The sequence below is a fragment of the Chrysemys picta genome, chromosome 1, assembly GCF_011386835.1.
Source record: "Chrysemys picta bellii isolate R12L10 chromosome 1, ASM1138683v2, whole genome shotgun sequence".
In the NCBI taxonomy this organism is placed as follows: domain Eukaryota; kingdom Metazoa; phylum Chordata; order Testudines; family Emydidae; genus Chrysemys; species Chrysemys picta.
In genome coordinates, this window is record NC_088791.1 from 171,850,383 (window position 1) to 171,874,092 (window position 23,710).

A 23,710-nucleotide genomic window follows, 5' to 3' on the forward strand; every position below is an offset into this window, starting at 1 on the left:
ATTATTTAAATATTTTTGATGTTTTTTACATTTTCAAATATATTGATTACAGTTACAACACAAAATACCAAGTGTACAGTGCTCACTTTATATTATTTTTATTACAAATATCTGAACTGTAAAAAGGATAAAACAAAAGAAAGTATTCAATTCATCTCATGTAAGTCCTGTAGTGCAATCTCTTTATCGTGAAAGTGCAATTTACAAATGTAGATTTTTTTTTTTTTACATCACTGCACTCTAAAATAAAACGGTAAAACTTTAGAGCAATGTTTCTCAAACTTTTTGTGCAGGTGCTCCCATTAGGATATAAAAAAAAAGGTGACCTCCACCCTGGAAAACTTTGTTATCCCCTACCTTCAATCCTGCGGGGTTTGGGAGTTCAGCCCCCCTCGGGCACAGAGCTCCAGCCCCTCCCGCTCCCCCCCACTGCTTCTGGATTATGATTAACATGTTAAAATATTAATGTATTAATCATTTGTGAATTAATCCTTAATTGACATCCCTGGTGCAAAGTGAAAGATCATGGGGACTTATCAGTTGGAAGTGACAGAGGAGGAGTAAGACCTGGTTTGTATTGGTTGATGACTACGAGTTGCCAATCTGATGCAGCTGTGAAAAAGGCTATTCAATCCCTAGGATGCATCAGGTGAGGTATTTCCAGTAGAGACAGGGCAGTGTTACCACCATTGTAAAAAAATTTAGTTGCAATTAATCTCAGTTTTGATCGCACTATTGCAAGGCTAAGTACCAATACCATTGAAGTGCCAAGTCTGCAGTACCACTTACAAGCTAAACATGCTTTTGCCTCCAGTTCTTGTGCTATAGATAACCCACCAACAGCAAATGAATCCCGCCAACCGTGACAGAATACGCTTACAGAGTTTCAGGATTGCTACAAGCCCATGGATCAAAGTACAACAGCTTAACCAATGCTGTTGCAAAGTGGATATAACTATGGACTACAGAACACTCAACATTATAAACGACAGAGGGCTAAGAGATGTTATTCAAATTGCATCTTCCAATCAGTCATATACCTTGACCTCCCGAGGAACCATTGCATCACAAATACATGACCTATATCACAACAAGAAGACTACAGAGTTGGAGCTTCTGAAAAATGCACTAGCTGTTGCTTTGACTGGTGATCACTGGGCATCCTTGAGCAATCACAGCTATCGTGGAGTCAGGGCGCACCTGATTTGATGCTGCTTGGACACTGCAGTGGTTTGTTTTAACAGCAATGCATACTGAAGAGAGAGATTATACTGAAACAAGTATAGAGCATTTCTGGAATGTTGCGAAAGAATGGAATGTTCAAGAAAAGGAAACAACAATTAGTACTAACAGTGCGATCAAAACTGCGATTAATCCCAATTAATTTTTAATTGTAATTAATTTGGTTTGAGTTAATTGCTGAGTTAACTGCTATTAATTGACAGCTCTACTTTGAATTTAACATAGTTTGTTAAGCACCAGTGGCATTTTACCTTTATTTTTCTTGTAACCCTTTCTGACTTTTCTGCCTCATTACTTGACTCAAATAAAATCTCTCTCTTTGTGGTTATTAAACTTGTTTTTTGTTTTATCAAATACAGTATGTTTGAATCAAAGCGTCTGCAAAACTCCATTTGGGTAACAAGATGTGTGCACATAATTTCTTTTAATGTCATGATGGATTTTATATTAGCTTGTGTTGTCCGGGAGAGGGCTGGGCAGTACAGGACATGCATTTCTGGGGGGCAATCTAGGACTGGGGGTGTGGTGGTCATCCTGCAGTATAGCCCAGGCTTATCATAGCCAAGGTGTGTCTGGCTGGCTACAGCACACATACAGACATAGCTGGGAGTGACTTGCATGCTAGAGGCTGTTTGTGAGCAGTCCAGACTGAAGGTTACAGCAGCAAAGGAGGGTAAAGGGCACCCTGGGTTAGAGGGTAGGGGTGACACAACTAATCATTGGCCTGGATTGTACCCTGGCTATGTCACAGTTGGGAATTGGAACATCCTAATTTCTAATACCAGCTCCACCACTATGAGAGCTTGGGAAAGTCATTCTGCCTTTCTGCCTCAGTTTCCCCCTCTGTAAAATGCAGAGGATAATACTTAACCACCCATCTCACAAAGGGGGTTGAGGATTAATTAGTTAATGGGTATATAGTGCTTTAACCATGTAATGTTCTATAAAATGTTAAGTATTATTATTATCTTTATTATTAGTAGAAAGGTGCTCTCTCTTTTTTTTTAGGCCTGCAAACCACAGATTCACTTCATAGATGTCCTAGAACTATGATGTCTCTGTGGGCCATTCGCTAGGGCTGTGTTCTTCAACCTTTTCAGGTAGGCCAGCCCATATTTGAAATTTTCATGATCTCCTTACACTTACTATAAAATAAGAATAAAAAATATATTAATATAACCCTATATAATTTATTTGTGTATATGATTCAAGAGGTAGACAGAGAATACTTGAACTTGGAGGATAAAGGTGTGCGGTGGGCAGGGAGAGAGAGAGATTATTTTTATTTTAGATTACAATAAAATGTTTAATGCCTAATGACCTCCTTGTCCCCAGCTGCCTTTCTTGACAAACCCCCTCCTTCCCCCCCCCCGTCCCTCCCGCCTTCCTCCCCACCCCCTGCTGCGGTTACAACAACCCACAAGTTGAAAAACACTTCACTAAAGTTTCACATCCTTGAGCAGGTCTTATGTTGCAGCCAGTAGAGAGCAGTGGTACACATATACATATAGTGTATACATGTAGTTTCATATATACATATAGTTTCTGTTCATTTTGTGTATATGTTATTTGCCAAATTCACACTGTGTTACCTACAATATAAACCTTCCTCTCACTGAGTTATACATGCCAGTTATTTTTTACACCCTTGCCCTTATCTCACCTGGCCATTCAAAATTCCAGTTGACTGGCTAGATTGTTTCTTAGGCCCATTGCCTTCCCTTTCTGCGTAAGCAGTGGTGGAAGTTGAGGACTCACCAGGGAAGATCCATTGTATCCAGTGTCTTGACTGTAGCAGGGCTATGGCCTGTGCAGTGTTAGTAGAGGTTCGGTAGGATTACCAGCTGAAAAAATCCTCAACATTTCAGGTCATGTGGACCCTATGGCCCTAACTCTGCAGTCCTTTCAGCGCAGGCAGTCTAGCTGGCCTGCTTTCTACATTGCCATTGACTGCTCTACTGCTACCTGTGCACATGTGTCTCTTCTGGTTAGGTCCCCATGAGGCAGAAGGTTAGATGCTGTCGCTCAGGGACGCAACAAATCAAACATCTTACCCAGTATTATTGACACTGTTTTTCAGTTTGAGAGTATTATTCATGGAAGCATGTTTCCCATTCTTCCTTAGTCACATGCCCTTTTTCTCTATGGGTACTATGGAGTACAAATGAAGCAGTTACTGGCAGCTGTAAAGTGAAGCTGGGGTGGGAACCATGGACTCTCTAGCACCTATTCTGTTCACTCACACCCTTTTCCTCCGGGCCATGTAGCAGTGGGGAGCATGGGGGCCTTAATTAACACATCAGATGAAGTCTATTTTTTCCTAGGATTCAAAACATCTCTATAAACAGTTTCGTTGTTGTAATTTTAGATTAATTTAACTTTCGGTGCATCTCTTTCCTCCTCTTCATTTTCCTGGCAATACATGATGTTTCTCTTCCCGCTAAGGTTAAAGATGTATGGACACTTGGTTGCCAATATTTCCAAACAGACATTTAAAAACAGGTATTTTCTATCAGCATTTTGTTTTGTAAAGGTTCTATGACAGATTTGGAAATTGAAGCTCTTCACTTATCGACAAACTGGAAACCAGAGAGAGGCAAGGATAATGTGAGCCTTAAAAGTGAAATTACAAACATGTCCATTACCTCATTTAATTTGCTCTTGGTTCTGTGAAGTTCCCTCAAACAACCCAAAAATCAATTATCTTTTTACAATCAAAAACTTTTTTCAGCTATTTTTCACCAATATTATTTGAGGCTATTACTAACTGAGTTGGGGCGAACTGAGAGTAAACCATTAGACTAGATGCATACAAAAAAGTTTCATTTCAAGACCAGTGTTTTACGCTTGTATGGCTCATGAGAGAAAACAGTTTGGCAGTGACTCACTTTAATCTTTAGTTCAGATCACCAAACCTCTGTAAAATTTGGCACATTGAAACCATGCTTGACAGACTCTATTTAAGATGTTCAGGTTGGGAGCAGCTGGGGTTGTTGCAGAATTGGGGTGAGATGTATTTGAAGAGCTGTGGTGGAAATCCTGTGCTCCAGGCACTTGTGCAAGCTCTGATTTTCCATGTGCGCTATATTCACACAGAGACATTAAAAGAATCGTGTTACTTTTTATTGCCATGAGAGAAGGCTATGTCATGTGATGAGAAAGGCTTAAAGCAGGATATACATGTTTATATAATGTATACCCCTCCCAGGAGCCAGTCCCTGGGCTGATGTTAGCATTAGTGGTAACCCAAATCTACTGATGCCAAATTCAAAATTGTAGCTATCTCAGCCGAGGCTGTAAAAACTCCATTTTTCAGAATACTGTTGTGCTTTCTTCAAGAGAAGAAATTATGGCCTGAAACACTGAGCTTTTCACCAATAGGACCAACTGTTGCCAAGAAATAATGCTTTTTTTGGTCCGGGGGGGGCGGTACGGCACTGAACTGGGACTCAGGACTTCAAGGATCAGTTCTTAGTTCTGCCACAGGCTCATTTTGTGACCTTGGACAAGTCACTTAATTTGTGCTTTGATTTCCCATCTGTGAAATGACAGTGATACTTCCCTGTATCATAGGGCTCTTGTGAATATGAATCCATTAATGTGTGAGGAGATCCGGCAACTACACTGAGGAGAACCATATACATATCCAAGCATACTGCATCGCTGCACAGTCCCATCTGCATGTCTCTGAGGTAGGGAGTGCCAATATGCAGAGGGCTGGGACTCGGACAAAGGCCCGTTTGTCAGGGAAGAAGTGTAATGGTAGCTAAAGATACTGTATAGAGATAGTCGGAAGGCAACGCGGATAGGGGACTGAGAGTGGGGCAAGGAGAGGGGAAACAATTCATGTAGTAGGATTCCAGCATAGTGTAGGATATGGGTGGAGCTTGGAGTGAACCACCATTCATTTTTTCTCAATTAGTGATGACTTATAAAGGGTCCATTGTTTACATTATCTGCGGTCAATAATAGAGGTCTAGAACATTAGCCAATGGTATAGGTAAATGAATGCATCTTCACTCGCCGCTGCTGAATTGAGCAATCTAACATCTAGATGTGTGTATGGATGTATATAAATATCCAAATCTATGACTCTCGATTGCATCATGAGAGGAAAATAATAGTGTTTTCTGGACCTGTAACTTACCTTTCCTCTTTAGAATGTTATTATTTGTTATTAGAATGCTATTATTTGGGAGCTGTATGGCCACAATGGAAAGATTTCCTGGTGTATTTGAGGAGAGTCTGTTAGTGGTCACAGATTGTCTGAAGTCACATTCCAATTAGCCAACTGGGCAATTTTAGTGATGTTTTTACATTAGATAATTAGGGTCGGAATGTTGCTTACACTTGAGATTCATCTTTCTGATAATTTATAGATTTGGTTCATAACTTGACACTAACAATTTAGACTAGTTAACATAAGTTATTGTTATGTCTTTGAATTTATGACATATATACACTGCTCTGTACCACTCTTGCATGCTAACTATGTGTTGTAATTTCACTACAAACAATATATTTATACATTTTTTGGAACTGGAAATATATTTCATTGTAAAGCAGTTCTTTAGATTACTTGGGAATTGGTTGGTTCTAATATATTATTATGAAGCCTCCATTTTGGATAGAGATCTTGTCAGTTATTTACTTTGGAAATATATAAGAGTAACTATATAAATGTGCTTTCACTATCTGATCCTTACATGGAATCTTTATCCATTTAAATATATGGTGCGTGATTCTTCTCTAACTTACACTGGTTTAATTCAGAAGCGTGGTAGAATCACTCTGGTATAAGTGTAAGGAGAATCATGTGTACAATAAGGGAAGAGTACTTAATATGGGGTTTGTGTACTGTAACTTCAAGCATTTCTGAAATTAGTTATTGTGATTGACAGGCTACCTTACTACTCATTTTTTAAGTTTAAGGGTATCTAATGAAATTAATCATAGCCTGAAGGAGATGGTTCAAAACCTGCTAAGAATTACATTTGTCGGTGCAGATTTTACAGCTCACTTGGACTGATTTGCTACTGGCAAATATATCACTGTCAGGCAGTTCTGTAAACTTTGCATTTGCAATCTTTTGAACTATCAATACAAACCCCAGCATCAGCGTGAAAGGCTAAGGGACTAATGGAAATGTTGATGCTAGATTTTCATCTCAGCAGTACTTCTAATAAGGATGTATTGTTATGCCTCTGTTTTATCTAATAATACTTGTTTAGTCCACCTCAGGAACTCAGGCAGAAAGAGAGAAAAAATATTTTACTCCTTCTGAATAAAACAAGAAGTCTCTAAGGCTAGAAATTGGGAGGAACTGAAATATGTACAGGATTTCATAGAGTCTGCACCCAGATTCCACGCGATCATTAGTGAACCAGTTATCAGAGCGCGTGTTAGCTTAAGCATACATTTTGCTTGGTTGGACAATGAGGGTGCATCAGGGCCCATGCCACCCATTCAGTACCTTAAAAACATAAAAATAAGAAGTTCAGGGAAAAATCTGCAGCAATCCTTGACATTTTCACATTACATACAGTGCTATCAATAACACACTACAGCACTCCTCAAGACATTGACTTCCATCTGCAACAGATACCAAAAGGCAATACATACATCAATTTCTTGAAACTCATGCTGTAATGGAAAACCTTAATAGCAACCTCTTAAACAAGTGACCTTGTGTCAACATATTGACACATCTGACCATCACACATCCCATTTATTCACAAAATTATTCTGCCTTAACATTGCTGAGGTAGCTGTTAATATTTTGTATTAGAGCATGAGATTCATGAAGTTTGGGTGTGTATTCTTTTTTAGTATTTGTGTCCAATACCTGTGCATTTCCAAACTGGGAGGTGTAACTCCACATTTATACTATAAATATGGTTTTTGATGTTAACTTCCTGCTGAAGTCAGCTTCTCGGTATATCAGAAATTGCCACAGAACCTCACACTCTGTCATACAAAGTAGTAGAAGTAATACTAATAATAGTATTTACAGACTAGTTTTCATCAGAGGGTCTTAAAGTATTTTACAAAAGTGCATAAATTGTTATCCTCCTTTTACGTATGGAAACTGAGACTGAGGCAGACCAGTGACTTATGCTAACTCAGAGAAGTCAATGGCAGTGCTAGGCATATAACCCAGGAGTCTTGACTCCCAATCATCTGCTCTCACTCAAAGCACTTTTTAAAAATTGAGACATAGAATTGTGGCCCCAAGCAGTCTTGGGGATTTGGACACATTTTTTGAAGTTAATGGAAGATATGTGTCTATATCCCCTAGGCTACCTTGAAAATCTCAATCCGTGTGGCTAGTTTTTGGTTAACACTAGGCAATGTGGTTGTCTAGGCAAGTGTAATGAACCCTGGCCTTATTCAAAGGAGCCGAAGTTCCCTCTGTGAGGGTATTTCACAGTGGTAGTGTCTATGTGTATACATGGCTATGGTTCATTACCCAAGGATTTCGATAAGTGCTAAGGAGCCCAAACACTTTCCAAAAATTACTTTCCTTAAAAAAAAAAAAAAAAAAAAACATTTTCCAGGCCATTTTAAAACTTCCCTTCTCCCAAAGCTTGGCATACATATTGAAAATCAAAACAGTCCCAACAGAATAGTGTTCCCAGTGCACATCATATTAAACAAAACAAAACAAAACCCCCCACAGGCTCTGAGATGATTTCAGTAATAAAGGCTTTAAAATTACTAACTGGTACGTTTTGGTTATAGGGCCTTTTCCACAGGAGTCATATAGAGAAATTTCTACCTTCAGTGTAAATACTGGTGATCCAGTGGGAAAGCATTGCTATAATTCTCCACCAAGCAGCTGGTCAGATCAATCTCATCACACCAGGGTTTTCTGCTTTCTGGCAGTACATCGATGCCATCTGAGATGGATTTAATTCTTCACAACAAATCCAGCATTACAGCAGTCAGTTGAATGGGAAAATAGGGAGGGATGCAGTTTAGTCACAGGATGTCAGACTCCATGTTCTCTATAAAAGTATTATTTGCATTTCTTAACCCTCAGTACAGTTACTGAAGGCATATATACTCATGCAGTTTCCCCCTTCAGCTACTTAATTCTCAAACAATCATACAAGACTTTCCTGTTCTTTGTACTCCTCACTCTAAGGGATTTATCCTAACCTTCCTCCCTACTCCCCTTCCTTCATAAATGCCAACTCATGGTCTTTCCCTCCCACATCTGTCGAACTCTCCTGCAATCTGCCCCACAGAAGTGATTCACTCTTCCTTATCTGCTGGTGGAGGCATGGGCACAGTGAAAAACTTGGGCACAGTGAAAAGTTTGAAGTTTCTCACTGATTTTCCCACAGAAAGTGTCTATTCCCTGACCCAGCCCTTCGCTGTAAAATACATTCAATATTCCACTAACAGGAAATGATGACAACCGCCTTACCTTCCCAACACACCCATTTTCCAGTTGTCATGGAAATTAGGTAGCACTGGAAATCAGAAAATGTCACTGAGTTGGGATGCTTATTAGACTTGATTCTTTGGAGTCCATATTAGATGAGGAGAAGTGTCCATGACATTTGGGATCTTCAAACCTTCTTGGCAGTTTTCATGAGAACTTAGATTCCTCCAAGTTTGCATCACCCGATGCAAACTTTGACAGCAGTATTAATTCAAAATAGAAGATACTCCCCTCCAAATCAAATGTTTCCTCCTTTCTTGTCCAAAAGGGACATAAAGTGTAGTTCATCAGTGAAATGATGAATGGGAATATAAGATCTACAAAGAGAAAATTCAAACTCAGAGCAGGGATTCTCCTATGACGTACACTAGTGAGAATGGAGTTACACTAGTTTAAAAACTGGTATATGTGATAGGAGAATCCGGGTCAGAGTCTCTGATTCAGCATTGTCTTTGCACTTTTTATTCTGGATGAAAAAAACTTATAAGTGCTCTGTAAAAACTGAATAAAATAACAATTAGTCTCATGCAGTGGTAGTAAGGTGTATTTAAAAGGCATGTGGAGCCTTCCCTTTTTGAAAATATTATACGTAGTGATCCTGACTTCCAGTGACTGCTTTATTACCATCCATGAGGAATTTTCATGGCTTGTACAAAAACTGTGTGGTACATGAAATCCTTTCTGTGATCTCCACTCATTTCCATTAGTTAATTATGTTGAGTTCAGGTGTCTAACTCTCATTACAGAGGAGGTGTTTCTGCACAGGGAATTCCTGCTTGAGTGTCTGAGTGTGAGATTTCCAAGCTTCATCTCTTGAGTCTGTCAAAGGACCAGTTCAATTTAGTTAGTAAAGAAGTATGAATGTTTATGCCATTGTCAAAAAGCCACAGTTTTTTATTCACTGTAGCAAACTTGTCATTAAGTGCGACTATCGAGTGACAAAAAATGCAGAATCCCTTACTGAGTCTCTCTCACTTGCCATTAGTTGGAAGCAAGGGTTCTCTCTTCTTCCTGGGTATCATCTACATTCTTGTAGAACCCTCAGCATTGACATAAATCTTTTCCCGCTTTACCATCTGCTGCAAGATTTATGTTGTAGAGCTGCTCTTATGGACTCCTTCCTTCAGAACCTATTGATGCTACTCTGTAATCAGTTGGCAGGCCTGTTTTTGAATGAGAATTTATCTCCCTTCCTATCAGGATCTGGATGCACAGCATCTGCAGGATTCCCAGCCACTGTCAGTTTGAAGAATGAGAAATTGGTTTCAAATACTAAACCCAAGAGCTGGCGCTTTCTTCTCTTCTGGACTCCTTTTCATCATTCTGCCTGTCCTCTGCATTCTGTATTTCATTTCCTCCCCACACCCACAATGCTTTTTTTCCTTCCCTGAATTTTCAGCTACCTCCCACTGTCTGAATTTGTGAACACCACCAGGCATTGAGACCGGTGAGATTGATTTTTAACATTGTTCCCCTCGTTCCACTATCTTCTTTATTTTGTTGTTTCTTTCACTCCTTGCCTTCCCCCCATGTCTCATAGTTTTCTATCTCTTATTTTTCCTTCTCTGCAGAAAAATGTATTTCTTTACTCTCTACATTAATGGTAACTATAGTGTCATTTTTATCTCCCTGCGATCAAGGCAATGTATTTGCCACTTCATGCAGCCCAGAGCTTGGCTGGCTTTTGCCTAACACCTTTTTTTCTCGACCTAGGGTGGGAGTAAGGGGTTAGTGGTGGGAGGGGAAGGATTAGCTGGCTCAGGGAACAAGCAATAAATTACATTTCCCTGTCTACCCTGGGTGAATTTGGTCCTTGGTTGTGTAGTGTTCAACGATATAAACAAAAAACAAAATCTCTCTTTTAGTAGGGGCTCCTATGCAGATCGTGAAAACATCTGTGATGTACTCTAGCCCGTACCTTACTTTCTGGTGACAGCTTTCATCCAACATTACTAATCAGGGGACTAAACCTACAGTCTCATCACCTTAGATGGGTAGTCGGTGTCAGGTAGATGAGTGTAAAATGAACATGAAAGAACAAAGAGAATGATTTACTCAAAGAGACTGTAAGAGAAATGAAATCATGGACACAAGAGTAGAAAGCCTTGGAAGGAAATCGAAGATATCTATTGTGGGGAGAGTGGGAAGAATGAGGCCTAATAAAGAATCTCTGTTTCGTTTGTCAATCCAGCTGATGATAAAATTGGTAGTGATTAAAAGATATTAGAACATTTCAAGCAGCAGTGACAACCTAAACAGAACCTTTAAAGCCCCCTGCTAATTTCATGGAGAATCAGGATAAGACGCCATGATCTTTTGATACACTGAGATATGAAACGAGAACAGAAATCTTTCACTCTTAGGCACTATAAAAGGAGGAGTTTACCATGTATCAGTGAAACTCTTTATAACAACATGCTTACGGTTAATGACATACATCCCTTCTACTCAAGAAAACACTTAGAGTTTGAGGATAGGATTTCATGTACCACTTAGGAATTGCCATTCTAGGGTAATGCACTAAAATGGTTTGAGTCCTGCTTGGAGTGACACACTAATGAGCAGTGATGGGAAACTGCACTTCCACTACTAGACCCCCTCAGTGGTGGAGTCTGACAAAAATCAGTTTTCTCTCCAGTCATATTCTACAACTATATGCAGCCACTAGGTGAACTGGTCAGATACCATGTACTTAACACCAGCAATGTGCAGAGGATTTCTAGATTCACAGATTTTAAGGCCAGAAGGTACCACTGTGATCATATAGTCTGCCCTCCATCCATGATATACAGCTCTAGCTATGCTTCACCACATACACCATTCCACTACCGCCAAGGTGGCCCAGTGTTTGAAAGAGATCAGGTCACAAATAAAGAACAGTGGAATGAACCTGAGCAAAGCAGGTGATGCTGGTGGGTAGAAGAGAGCATTTTGAAGAGTTTACAGTGATAGTACGGTCTCCTTTGGTAGGAGATATTCACCCACAACTGGTCAATTCAGTCTGTAGTTTAGGAGTACTCTTGTATTTCTCATTGACACTAAGTTCTCACATAGCAGCATCTGCAAGTAATGCTTTCTACCATTTTTGATTGACTAGAAGACTCTGTCCAAGCCTGGCGGATGATATCCTGGCCTCAGTTATTCACACCTTCATAGCCTCTTGACTGGATTAAGGTATTATGATATGTCTGGGCGTAAAACCTCTAGCATTTGGGAAACTAAAATCTGCAGTGCCTCTCCTCAGCAACAGAGACTACCACGAGCACTGCAAACTTCTCTGCTCTCTGCATTGGCTTTCTATAGAATTATTAATCAAATTCAAGTTCTGATATTTTCAAGGCACTTCAGGGCCTGGCCCCAAGATATCTAAAAGATCATATAAAGCTTGAGAGTGAGGAAGCTTTGGGATGAAGACTGTGGTTGACAATTTCACTTCTATGGCACAATGGAACTTTCTACAATAAGGGTAAAGCTAATCTGTGTAAGAGACAAACCTTTCTTGGGGCTGGCTCAGGACTGTAGAATTAATTCCTACAAGAACTGAGCACCCTAACAGACCTCACCACTTTCTGACTGAGGTGCAAGGTCCATTTTTTGACCAGGCCTTCTCAATCATAAACATGTAGCTGTGTGTGATTTAAAAAAACAACAACAACGAAAAACAAAAAAAACCCAGCACAATCCACTACACACTTCTCCCTGGTGAGAGAATGAGATAACAAAGATGAGGAGGTTACTTACTGTACCTGGAGGTTCTTCGAGATGTATGGTCCCTATTTGGATTCCAGCAGTGGGTGCTCATGTGCACCATGCACCGGGGCTGGAACTGTTTGTAGTAGTGTCCGTTGATACACATGTGTGTTGTGTGTCGTCCGCGTGTTGCATCCGAGGCTATAAGAGGCTGTGCGGGGCGATGCCATGCCAGTATCCCTCTTACTAGCAAGCAAGGTAGTCCTCAGCAAAGGGGATGGAGGGCGGGTATTGGAATCCAAATAGGGCTCACAATCTCAAAGAACCTCCCGTTAAAGTAAGTAACATATCTTCTTCTTCAAGCGGTGATCCCTATATGGATTCCAGACATCACCCATGTCACCAGGGAGAAGTGTGTAGGGGATTGTGCACTGCTTTGCTTGCTTCAGTCATGTTGTTGGATAACAGTTGAATGTGCTGTGATGATCTGAGGGGAGAGGAATGCCTGACAGGCAAGGTGGGCTGCTCGTAATTCCAGGATGTTGATGTACATCCTCGCTTCTCTCGGTGTTTTGATGCCCTGGGCTGTATGACCATCCAAATGAGAGCCATACCCAGTGAGGGAGGCGTCCATGGTGAGAATGGTGTGGGGAGTGAGAAGGGTGAACAGGGTGCTGACCAAGACTTTGGATGGATTTGTCAACTATGTGAGGGAAGCCAGGACAAAGGCAGATGTTGAAAGTTGGATTGGTAGGTGGCACGGTGACGGGGGCGAAAACATGACCTCTGCTGCCTGCGGGTCAGAGCCAGGGTCTAAATACCAAGTGACTGCAGAGTGGCACAGGAATCCTTGAGAGAGTGGGAAGAATCATCTGTTGTGTTGCTAAGAAGTTTTTGATTGTCAAAGGGACAGTCCTTGAGAGTGGTCTGGACCTCTTTAAGCAAGCCAGAGGATTGGAGCCAAGAGTCTCGACGGAGCACCACGCCAGTAGCTAGGGAGCAGGATGATGTGTACAGCATTGACCATTGCTTTGAGGATCACCTTGGTGATCAGTTTTCCCTTGTCCAGTAGTACCTGGAAATCCTGCTGTTTCTCCAGTGGGAAAAAGGCCTGAAACTGCAAGATTTGAGTATGACAGGAAAGCCTCATAACTGGCAATATGGAACTGAAGTCCCATGGATGAATAGACCTTTCTCCCCAAAAAGTCCAGTTTCTTTGCCACCTGCTCTGGCGGGGTGGCCTTGAGGTGCTGCTGCTGAGCACGTTCGGTTCCTGCATGGACCAGGAGCAAGTTGGGAGGCAAGTGGGTAAACAGAAAGTCCAAACCCTTAGATGGGGTGAAGCGTCATCGCTCAGTGCACTTTGGAGTATGGGCACAGGAGGTTGGTGTGCGCCAGACCAACTGAGCTGGTTGAAGGATGTCCCTGTGAATATGGAGGGAAGTCCAGGAAGGCCTAGGGGGTTGCAGAATATTCAGGAGGTGGTTTTGCAGGTCCTGGACTTCTTCCACCATGAGGTTGAGAGCTGCAGCCATGCAAAGCAGGTCATGATACTGGCTATGGTCATCCAGAGTGGGAAGAGAAGATGGAATAATTGCTTTGTCCGGGGATGATGAGGGTCCAGTTAGGACTGGTGGTACCTGTGGTATGGTGACTTCCTCCATTTCATCATTAAACAGAGGGGGGAAGCGGTGCAGGCAGGGGACGGTCGGGAAGGTGGCATCGGCAGTACCCCGTGGTCCTAGTTAGGGGTTCAGTGAGGCTAAAAGGGCCAAGCAGATGAGTCTCTAGGCATTGGCAGGCCTGGGGGTAGCGGAACCACAGTTTGGCAGAAGGGTCATATGTGGGTGGATAGTGCAGTTGGTGCTGAGGATCAGGACTGTAAAAGCGTACAGGTGAGAATGAGGGGTCTGGCTTGGAAAACCACTCAGACCCCATCAGTGTGAGGCAGATCAGATCAGTGCTTCAATCTGGGAGCAGGAGAGGTTCACCCACTGGAGAAGGAAGCAGCGAGGTCTCTGAGGGACCAGAGCTACGAGGGGACCCAGCATATGGCAGAATCAGCTCAATTGTGGACCTCAGCGTTGTCCGTAACTTGGCGCAGCAGAGTGGAGGGGTCCAGTGGCAGTGGAGAAGACAGTGGACCGGTAACTGTGACTGAAGGTGGTGTTTGCAGCAGTGTTTCGTCTTATGCTCTGTCTGGGGCTTCTTGGGAGCTGGAGCAGCTGGGTCAACACGTCTTCTTACCCGACCTGGTTTGTCTCAGGGAGGCAGCGCTGTGTTTAGGGACAGACCCCATCAGGGAGCTGCCCTTATGCCTATGTTCATGGCGGGGCTTCTGCAGTTGTGGGAGTACCAGGGGCATTGGTGCACAGGAGGAAGATGGGGGGGTGCTCACCATTGAAGATGGGTGCCACTCTGGCAGATCCACTGGTCCTGTGTCCACATGTGCTCATTGCCTCCTCCATAAGATACTTGCGGAGGTGAAGTTCTCTAGCTACCCGAGTCCAAGGTGGGAATGAGCAGCAGATGGAGCAGCAGGCGAGACAACATTAGTGCTCATCACTCACAGAAAAGGAGCCCGGGCACAAAATGCAGCTTTTGAAGCCAGCTTGCTGGGACATAATCCCCAGGAGGGTTGGCAGGAGAAATCTCCCCACCAGGGGAAAAAGTCCAATGGGAAAGCCTAACTAACTAAAAACATAGCAAAGCCAACTATATACAACTAAAGCATGAGAAAACTATCTACAATAAGTAGGAACGGATGAGTTCTCTTAGGAAGCTAAGAGCACCGAGGAACGGAGGTTCTGATGCTGCCATGTGACAGTAAGAGGGAACTGGAGTGCATCAAGCACACAGTCTCTTATAGCCTCAAACACAACACATGGATAATGCACGTGTGGGTCAATGGACACTAATACAAACAGTTGTGGCTCCAGCACATGGCACGCATGTGCACTCATGTCTGGAATCCTTAGAGGGACCATCACTTGAAGAAAATGGGACAGCTGTTAGTCACATTGCATAATGCACTACCAAAAGGTACTCAGATACTCCAGTTATGAGCATGGTATAAGAACCTATACTAGAACAGAATAGACAGTTCAGACTGATGGTCCATCTAGGCCAGTATCCTGTCTCTGACAGTGACCAAGTACCAGAAGTTTCAGCTGAATGTATGAGAAATCTCACAATGGACAATTGTGGAATAACTTGGTCATGTGGACAATTTTGTCCGATCCACAGGCATTGGGGTGGATTTATGCACTAAAGCAAGGGTTATAGCCCTTACAATGTTCTACAGTCCTTTTTAACTTAACTAGAGAGATTCAGAACCTAGCCACAGGTGCCCATGTATTTTGGACTTTACAGAGTTAAGTTCAGTTGGAGTCCAGTGTGTGTATTGACCTCATAGGCATCTGTGTTAGGAGACAGGTTTCAGAGTGGTAGCCAAGTTAGTCTGTATTCGTTTCCACCCTCACCAGTTAATGTAATTTTTTCCCCTCATTCTTTTTGGACTCAGCTCCACTTCATTTCATACCAGCTCAGACCAGTAGTCTGTGTATGCTAGAATCCAGTCTCTGACAGTGACCAACTACCCCATGCTTCAGAGGAATGTACAGGAAATCCCATAATGGACATTTGTAGAATACCCTGCCCTTACTGGATGTTTTGCATATTGTTGTTTTCCCCTATCAGGGCAGCTTAGCACAGTGCTACTTAGAAAAGGGTTTATAAGTTATCTTTTCATTTATGTGCCTGAATATGGCAACCATTAAAGAAGGCTAAATGCCACCCTCATTTATGTCAATGTATATCCAGAGTGACTCCAGATTAACACTGAGGGCAGGATTTGGCCCAAGTCCACATCCAGTACAAACACGGGCACTTTTAACAACTGTTAAAAAGCAGCCGTTTGTTGTGTTCTTCATATTTTTGCTTTCCTCCTAAGGCCCCAGCCAGTGCTTCCTAATGCACAATCAGAGGCTAAATGAACTGGTTCTCCTTCCGCATTTGTAGAAACTATCTGTTTCATATGTGCAAATATGGTAGAGACCTACTGCCTTTGTGGCTGTACATTACCTGGACCACTTACAGATGCACAATTCTTACTGGTTTTGATATTGGCCCACAGCAAATGGAGTGATGGACAGCTGTGGAAGAGATGGATCATTTAATGATCTCTAATTAAAGATGAGACATTAATTTTCCTAGGATCTCTTCTACACACTTGCCCTTGATTTCTATGCAGTAGTCTGGCCCCAGGGAGATGTGAGCTGGCTAGGAATTTATTTTGGAATTAGGAAGCATGACAGTCATGAGTATTGCTTTAGTCCTATCTTAACCAGTGAGCTGCCTGGAAGTGTGTTAGGCCTATGCTCCTGTGCAGTCACTTAATGGCCATGCTGGGTCAAACCAATGGCCCATCTAGCCCAGTAATCTGTCTTCTGACAGTGGCCGGTGCCAGATGCTTCAAAGGGAATGAACAAAGGGCAATTATCTAGTGATACATCTCCTTGGCCAGTCCCAGCTTCTGGCAGTCAGAGGTTTAGGAACGCCCAGAGCATGGGGTTGCATCCTTGACCATCTCATTGATGGACCTATCCTCCATGAACTTATCTAATTCTTTTTGACCCTGTTATACTTTTGTCCTTCACCACATCTCCTAGCAACAAGTTCAACAGGTGGACTGTGCATTGTGTGCAGAAGCGCTTCCTTATGATTATTTTAAACCTACTGTCTATTAATTTCATCAGGTGACCCCCCCCCCAGTTCTTGTATTATGTGAAAGGGTAAATAACATGTCCCTAGTCACTTTCTCCACACCACTGATGATTGTAAAGACCTCTATCACATCCCCTATTAGTCATCTCTTTTCTAAGCTGAACAGTCCCAATTTTTGTAATCACTCCTCCTATAAAAGTTGTTCCATACCCCTAATCATTTTTGTTGTCCTTCTCTACTACTTTTCCAATTCTAACATCCGATATTCTAATATTCCTATCCTGTGCTTTATTTCCTATCTTTTAATCAGTTACCGATCCATGAGAGGACCTTCCCTCTCTAAAGACGCAGATAGGTGCCTAGTGGAATTTTCAGAAGCACCTAGGTGCGTCTAAAGATCTCAATTGACACCTATCTTCATCGTTAGATGCCTAACTACCTTTAAAAAATCTGGCTCAGGTCTCACAGGGCCATAGGCAGCCAGTCTGCCTTTTCTCCATCTGCATTCTTTAGTATCCAGTTCCTTCCATCCTCCTGTCGCAGATGATAGCACCAAAATTCCTAGCCTCCTCAGTTGTTCTCTATGTGTTGCAGCTACTGCACTGGTCATTTGTATGATTAACTGAGGTGAGCATAAAAACTTTTAATACATAGAAGCCATCCAAAATGCCTTCAATTTAGGGGAAGATAAGGAAGACAGATAGGAGCAAATTAGCTAGAACTAGTAGAAGCTTTTCAGCTTTTTTTTTTTAAACCAACTGCCTTTCTTCTCTCAAGGTGACATTTTCTTTCTCTGTATATAGGAGATGAATATGCCCACTAATGGAATGGACTGAGGGGGCAAATATTATATGCATTCTTTTAAAATTAGGAGATCATTTACAATGTTCCTCCTGAGCAATCTCAGCACATCCCTTAGCTATTTTCTTTTCTCACTATGTTTAAGAGAATAATGTCAAAGCATGTAGTGTAACCATTATCCACCATTCATCAGGAATTCCAATTTGGTTGCAAAGGTCTTTCTTATGGTGCTGATGGTAGGAACTTTTACCCTGAGAGACTGGTAGAAGAGAGATGAGAGACTGAGAAATAGCCCTTACTTCTAGTAAAAGAATATGCATGTGAGATTGTTCTTTGTTCCTTCTTTACGCCAATTCATCTGGGAGATGAGACTGTAACTAGCCAGCTCCAAAGGAGATTCAGATCCAGGTTTCACTACAGTCTGAAACTCTTGTATCAAGCTACTTATCCTCTCTGCTTACTGGTCTTGGAGGCTGCCCTGGATAGGTAGCATTCAGGGCATTGCCAACATAGTGAAAGGCATACAGAAGGTCAAGAGACCTTGAAGGTTAAGGACTATCTTTCACTACCTGAGAGTATTTCTGGGTAATCCTTTTCCATCAACTGACTTTCTGAATCTCTGCATGCTGATGTGAAAATAGTCTCATTTCTCATGGTGAGTAATGATAGAATTGTTAACAATCACTATGAAAATTATTCCAGCACTAAAAGTTAATGGTAATAAAAACTCTTTACTTTCTAATACTCTGCTATACGTTCCTCTAGATTAAGCAGCCAATGTTTTGGCTCAAGGCTTTGGATTTCCTCAACATTTGTACTTGTGGGACCATTTGCAAAGTATCAGGAGAGACTAAGGGAGGAGGATTTTTAATAAAATTAAGGCAATAGCCCTTTTTAATAATTTTCTGTCAAAATTGGTCCAATGGTACAGAGAGCTAGCCTGGAAGATAATTAAAGACAACTTCAGTAGGGATTGTTGAAGAGGGGGAGATATGGGTTCTGCCACCTTTGATTGACCTACAGCTAAAAATGTACATTTTAGAGAAGTTACGGGAATGAGCGTGCTTGGCTGTGTTACCACGAAAACAACTCCCAGCTGTTACTCTCACTGGAAGCCTTTGAATTCTGGCAATGTTTACCATTGGTAGGTCTTCCAAGCATCTTAGGAGTAAACAGAGGGAAAAAATGTAGAATCTTATACTACATGTCTGAGTCCAAACTGGACACATCTAGTCCTGAGACCTACAAAGTTCTGTCTATGCTGGCATCATTTGTCCCTTTGAGGCCATACAGATGTAATTTCAGCTCATTTGAACAAGAGCCAGGACACTTTGTTTTGGCAGTACAGGAAAATTATTGATACTTGTTACAAACAGAAAATATGGAATCTGTAAAGCTTTGCAGTCTTTTCTAAAAAAGGCTAGTCTGTGCACTAAGAAAAGATAACTGGTACCATCTTTCAAAAAATCCTCTGGAAGAAGAACCATTTCTCAGTAGAGGAAAGGCCTATTGCAACAAAAGCAAAAGGCACATGATCTTTCGTAAAGTTTAAGTATTTGTGCAGTAAAAATAAAAGGTACTGTAAAGTAACCATCACTGAAAAGTTCAGAGCCCATTCTTGAAGGTCCTCCAAGATAGAAATTAAGGCCCTAATCCTGCAAAGACTTCCACTCTTGCATAACTTTTCTCCTGGGGGACTTCTGCACCACTGAGCACGCTCAGATTTTTTTCCCCTCTTCCCTGCAGAAAATAGATTTTGCCAAAGAGGCTCTTCAGGTACATTTTTCGCCCACCAGGGGCTGCTGTGGCACCAGAAGAGAGGGCAGCAGGCTCAGGCCCAGAGCAACCAGCCACAGAGAGGCAGGAGGAGAGGCTGTTTTCTTCACAGCACCTTGCCTGCAGGGCCAGGTGATGAAGCATGGGATATGGGGGGATGGACAGCATGGGGCATACGGGGCTTCTAGGGGGTCACATAGACTGAGGTTTAGAAGGGCTAGTGGGGGGGGAGAGACTGGGTGGGGGGTACAGGAGCAATTGGGGTGACAGCATTGAGCCAGGGGCTGAATGGGTGTGGGCAGGGACACATGAGGATGGGGGAGGGGGACGCAGAGTCACACTGGGACAGGGACAGATGTGCCTGACTGAATGGGAGAGGCTAGGGATCAGCCCGGGTGTGAATGGGGGAGGTACCCCAACTCCCTAACAATCCTTTCCCCCCCCCCCAAAGAAAACCTGTTCCATACTTTTCCCACCCATACCCAACAACCCTCCAGGTTCCTGCCCAGCAATTACTTCCCTTGCCCTCAGCTCCTCTGTTACCCTTGACTCCCCTAAGCCTTTGCCCTGCTTCTGAGGGGTGTGGGAAATACATTTCTGCATCATGCGGGAGGTCAGACTAGATGATCATACTGGTCCCTTCTGACCTTAAAGTCTATGAGTCTATGAGTCTATATAGTTTAAATGAATTACTCCTCAAAGGTCTGTATTAACATACCTAGTAAGGAATCTATTTGTCAAAAAAATATTTCCTGAATCTTTTTTTGTTGTCTGTATTGTTACAGACATTCTTGCTGACAGGTATTTTGAAATAAGTTAACAAAATAATTGTAACTGGCGTGATTGTATTGTGTTATTTTGACAAATAAGATTTGCAGAATTTTAAAATATTGTGCACAGAATTTTTTAGGTGCAGAATTCCCCCAGGAATATAACTTCAAGCACCTGTGTAAGACTTTTTGAATTGTGACTGATTTTCTTGGGACACATTCTAGAGGTACGTGCAGATATGGATGGCAGAGCAGTGTAACATGACATATAAATGTTGTGACACACTGAAATCTTACTTAATTTCACTGGCTTCTGGGTCCCCACATTTCTCAAGACCTCCAACATAATAAATCCCATGAAGAAGACTATACATGAGTCAAGAAAAAAATAGTTGTACAAAGTAAATGAAAAATAAGAACTTTAACAGTAAATACGTTTTCACAAAATGTAATTTAAGTTCTACTTAATTACATATGTTGTACTGCTTCCTAACCATGCAGAGGTTTTTTTGTTTGTTTTCTAACATATGTATACAAAATATGAGGAGTTAGAATTAAGGGCTCTTTGTTTGACAGCAAACATTGATGGCAAATTTCCAGGTTTAGTTGCTCAGTGTACAGGTTATATTTTATATTTTAAGAAAAGACTGTCTGGAGTTATGCTATGGGCAACTTTGGGTTCATAAATCATGAATGGAAAAATACAGAGTGATATAAGAATTATTGTATGGAAGACAGAAGTAGAAAAACAATGCAATTTGTGAAATATTGTTGTGTTGCATAATATTCCAATATCCAATCTACACTATAGATTTTCAGCTCATATTTTGGTCATTACTTTTGGGCATATATGGCCATAATGTCACTTGGAATACCATGCAATGATTGGTTTATTCTAGTTTTATATCGTATTTGCATATTTCCCATGACTTAAGGTAAGTTAGTTTTGTTTTATAAACAGAAATAGTAAAATAAGTCAGAATTCTGTTTGCCAGAAGCTGGGAATGAGCGACAAGGAATGGATCACTTGATGATTGCCTGTTCTGTTCATTCCCCCTGGGGCACCTGGCATTGGTCACTGTCCGTAAACAGGATACTGGGCTAGATGGACCTTTGGTCTGACCTAGTATGGCTGGTTTCTGTTCTTAAATTCTTAAAAAATGAACTACAGTAGATGATGGTTTAAACACCCAATTAACTCCAAAATACAACTTTGGGCAGAAAAAAAAAAGACCCAACATTCCTATAAATACCAATTTGTCAATGCAGCAATTATATATACTGCACCACAATGTTATGAGTTTCATCTTACTCAGATGAAATGACCATTGACTTCAGTGGAATTTGCAGCTGCAATCTGTGCTGGGGTTTGGCCAGCAGAGTCATGGATGGATTCTGTCATCAGGGGATGTTTAATGGCACAGAGATTTCCTGAGTGAAGAGGGCACAATGTTATCTGTGTCCCCTCTCTGGAGCTGTGACTTGTGCCTTCCATAAATATGGATCCTGTGGTCTCTCCTCTGGCCTGGCTGCATTGCTGACCAATATGCTGGGACACCGTGGAGACTCCTATTTGGCTTCCCTGCCCTGTATTCTTCCAGTTTTGGGTATATGTGGTGTGGAGGGCCTCGCATGAGTCCTATCACTTTTTTGCAGAGGGCCAGCACAAGGCCTATACACCACTTAAATCCTACAAAAGGCTATTTTTGAAGCCTCATATGCTTCTTAAATGTTGCATGCACTTTCTGCTGGACCTCTAACCAGGGATGAATATCACCTAGTGGGAGGATAATATCCAAAAGTTATTCTCCTTCTGTGTTTAGTGAAAAGGATCTGGATAATTCATAAGAACATAAGAACGGCCGTACCGGGTCAGACCAAAGCTCCATCTAGCCCAGTATCCTAACTACCAACAGTGGCCAATGCCAGGTGCCCCAGAGGGAGTGAACCTAACAGGTAATGATCAAGTGATCTCTCTCCTGCCATCCACCTCCACCCTCTGACAGAGGCTAGGGACACCATTCTTTACCCATCCTGGCTAATAGCCATTAATGGACTTAACCTCCAAGAGTTTATCCAGTTCTCTTTTAAACGCTGTTATAGTCCTGGCCTTCATAACTGCCTCAGGTAAAGAGTTCCACAAGTTGATTGTGTGCTGTGTGAAGAACTTCCTTTTATTTGTTTTAAACCTTAATTTCATTTGGTGACCCCTAGTTCTAGTATTATGGGAATAAGTAAATAACTTTTCCTTATCTACTTTCTTCACATCACTCATGATTTTATATACCTCTATCATATCCCCCCCTAGTCTCCTCTTTTCCAAGCTGAAAAGTCCTAGCCTCTTTAATCTCTCCTCATATGGGACCCGTTCCAAACCCCTAATCATTTTAGTTGCCCTTCTCTGAACCTTTTCTAGTGTCAGTATATCTTTTTTGAGATGAGGAGACCACATCTGTACTCAGTATTCAAGATGTGGGTGTACCATTGATTTATATAAGGGCAATAATATATTCTCCCTCTTATTCTCTATCCCCCTTTTAATGATTCCTACCATCCTGTTTGGTTTTTTGACCACCTCTGCACACTGCGTAGACGTCTTCTGAGAATTATCCACGATGACTCCAAGAATCCACGATGACTCTATTCATGGTATATAGACTATAAAAGGTTATACACAATTATGGGATTTTTTTGTCCTGATTGATAATGTGTACAATACTAGTGTGTCACTGAGTCTTTCTTAAAAGAATTGTTCTGTAATATCAGCAATGCTATTTTGATGTATAGTATAGTAAATTCAGTTGTTCTCTGCTTAAAAAAGGAAAAAAAACCAAACAGGTCTGTGAACAGTGTGTCTGAACAGCTACCTAAGTCAATTTCACTGCCAAATTGGCAAGCATCAGAAAATGTATTAAAAGAATAGACAATTCAGTAATGTCCAACAGATAACTAAAATTGAAATTTTATTTTTTTCAATAATATTCATCAGACATTTTTCTGACAAGACTTTACTGAAAGATGAAGTGCAAATGGGAACCCTGTAAGAATGTTTATAAGAATTGTACATGACATTTCTTAAGCGCCACTAAGTACACATTGAATACTCTGTAAGTATATAGGCATAGCAACATGCAAGTGTCATGTACCTAACATTACAATATGCATTTTGTTCACTTACAATTGTTGAGAAAATTAAATGCAGTAACTGAATTTCCATCATCAGTGCAATATGCTTAATTCCATTGGATTTTACTTA

General features: G+C 41.5%; 1 long non-coding RNA gene across 1 annotated transcript in view; it reads left to right on the top strand.

The window, feature by feature from the left end:
• The first annotated feature begins 1,745 nt into the window (after nucleotides 1–1,745).
• LOC122172689 (uncharacterized) overlaps nucleotides 1,746–23,710 on the top strand; it is a 59,919-nt gene continuing 37,954 nt past the window's right edge. The window contains exon 1 of the long non-coding RNA XR_010594311.1: nucleotides 1,746–2,342. This is a non-coding gene — a long non-coding RNA (uncharacterized LOC122172689). The remainder of the gene's footprint in view (nucleotides 2,343–23,710) is intronic.